The sequence below is a fragment of the Sapajus apella genome, unplaced genomic scaffold (genome assembly GCF_009761245.1).
Source record: "Sapajus apella isolate SASKATOON/1434 unplaced genomic scaffold, GSC_monkey_1.0 scaffold5, whole genome shotgun sequence".
Taxonomy (NCBI): domain Eukaryota; kingdom Metazoa; phylum Chordata; class Mammalia; order Primates; family Cebidae; genus Sapajus; species Sapajus apella.
In genome coordinates this window covers 34,203,016-34,206,099 of record NW_022436945.1, presented here as the reverse complement: position 1 = coordinate 34,206,099, position 3,084 = coordinate 34,203,016, and positions in this window count along the sequence as shown.

The window sequence follows — 3,084 nt, the reverse complement described above, 5'->3', positions numbered from 1 at the left end:
GAATTATCCCCCAGTGTATATGGATTCACATCTGATAAAATTCTAACATCCACACTTTTTTTGAATTCAAATATTCTCTAAAACTCAATTTTCTCAAAAGTAAGCAGGGTAAATAAACTCCCTATAGTAAGGCTGCAATTAGAGATAATCTAGGTATGATACAATGTACCTGAAATAAAGAAATTATTAGTATCCGTATTGTTATCATCTACTTCCTTAATCTAATCTATTATTAAAGTTTTGTCACCTAGTTCTCATTTAATCATACCCCCTTTCAGTCAAATAGCACTACTTACTTTTTATTAAAATAAACTATAGAATTTTCAAAATTTCAATTATTCTAACATCACCCTCTCAATATTTGCCAATCTGAATATCACATATACATACTATTTATTCATTTTTAAAATATGTCTTATATTGCTTTGGTTTCTTAGATTGTTTTTTGGCAACAATATTGATGAAATTATGGCTTTGATATTTTTCTGATACAAAATATGCAATTATTAAGTAAATAAATACACACAGAGACACATATTTCTTCAACAAGCACTTATAACATTTTTTTGAGAGACACTGCCCCATATTATAGTGGCAATTGGTAATTGGTACTGTGGAGTCATTTTGTGGATACAAATCCTAAAATCAAATGCGTCTCAGAGCTCACGTAACTTTTCTGTGTTTCAGTTCCTTTGTTGATAATTGGTAATCAAAATAATTTTAAGAAAAAGAAGAGTAATTTAAATTTTTTTCATCTTGGTTCAGTGAAAAGGTTTAAAAGCAGTGACTAATTCAATAGAAATGAGGATTCTTAGTTCTTACATTGTAGTTCTAAATACTATTTTACATTGCACCAATTTGGATCTTCTTGAAGAAATGGCTGATTCCAATTCTGAGGTAGAAAATGGATCAGATGAGCCCCAAGAGTAATCATCCAAGACTACTGAGGTCATATGAGAAGGAACCAATTTAAATAGGTTTCCAGTGACTGAACACAGAATAATTTAAGCACTGGTAAGCATAATTTAACTGTAATGAATTGAAACCTATCAATATGTTTATATCCATGAGTTTATGATGATACAACACAACAAAAATTCATTGATTACCTTTAGTGGATGCAGGAAAATTATCTCATTATTTTGAAAACTGATAACTAGATTAAACGAATTAAGTGTTTATTCTGCCTTTCCTATAACTAACTATATTTTTAGGTAACAGTATAATTAATGAGGAAAATACCTCTCTATTGAAGTAATTCAGCTAATAGATGCAGGAAAATAATCACAAATAATCACCTGTCCATTTATGAAAAATAGATATGGAATTAAGGGCAAATCCTAAGTTTGAGCCTTGAGGTTACAGCAGGATGAAGTGATTCTTATTTAAAACAACATAAAAGAATCATTAATTGTGAATTATGACAAGACATTTAACCCTCTCAGCAGATGCTCCTCTGGTAACTTGGGAATCATACATTCTACACCAAGACCTAAATCTTGTAAGAATTCAGTGAGATAATATATTGGAAAACATATGGAGTGTAACATTCTAAATAAGCTTAACATAGTCCTAGGACTTTATCCTTCTTTCTTTGAGTCCTCAAAACATTTCTATGGACCCATTTTACAGCAGGTATATTTTTATCTTCTAATTATTTGAACATTATTTTAAATTATTTATTGCCACCTCTTAGATTATGAAATCCCTATAGGAAAGAAAGGTGTTTTGCTTATTTTCCATGCTCTGTTTTGCACATATCAGGATTTGAAAATATCTGGCAAGCAAGCAGGCTCATTCTCCTACACATCTGCCATATATTTATCATTCTTTTCCAATGGAGCCGGGGTAGAGAGTCAGTAATTTTTATAATATGCCCTCCTGTGCAGCCACTGCTTTACCTTGCATCTGAGAAACTTGTCACAATTCACCACTACCTTAATGGCACCAAGCAGACCTTTATTGAATCAATGAAGTTAAAGTATACCAAAGTCAAACTAAGTTCTCTTAAGCTGTCTAAGTAAAGTGGACAAGCTTCATTGCAAGCATTTTACAATCTTTTTTGCTTACTGAAAGATTTTGTTTACTTTACAGATCTTAGGTGTTTTTGGTAAGGGTAAGTATGAATATTAGACTGAGGAAGTGTTAATATAATGGGATATGATTATCATAATGCTAAAAGGTTTAACTTTCCCCTTCAGACTTTATTTAAAAGGTTACAATTATTTTCTAGCAAATTTTACCATTAATCATTTTTATAAGGCTTGATTTACAATAGAAGGAAATTCAAAGTATTGGGAAAATGACACCAAGAAATTAAGTGCAAGTATATCCAAGGAAAATTATTGGCACAGTTTCCATTATATAATGATATGATTTAATTCTACTGTCACAAATATGTCAGTAGATATTCAATTATTACAGTAATTTTGAGTAACTTTTTTTAAAAAACAAACTCTAATCTCTATACCAAATGAGCTAAATCAAAATTGCTTACCAGGGTGACATTTTTCTGCCAATGCTTACACCACAAAATCAAACCCCTTCCTTATATTTCAGAACCCCCTCTGGAGAATATTTACAGAATATCACTGGGAGACATTTTTTTAAAGTTTTATCTCCCAAGGACATCTGAACTCAAATGTAAAAAGTTAAAATTTATCTATTCTGTTTTAACTAGTACAGAATGTATATTAATTTATACAACCCATTTCAATACTTTTGGAGAAAAATATCTATAAGCATACCCATAAGGTTAAATAATTTTAAGTAAAATGTTTTAACTGCCCATAGTAACAATTTTAGAATAATATTATACAATATAGTTATCAAATATATATGTATTATTTTTTCTGATATAGTTCTACTGGAAATTTTACATGAAAAACATTAACACTTGACAACAGGCTTAATGTTTTCATCTATAATGTCGGTATAGTAAAAACACAGAACTTACATTATGTATTTTAAACCATAACAAGTGCTGAGAAGGATGTGAAGAAATTGGAATTATCATAGTTTGCTGATGACAATGTAAAATGTTGCAGTTGTTTCAAAAAGCAGCTTGACAGTTCCTCAAGGAAT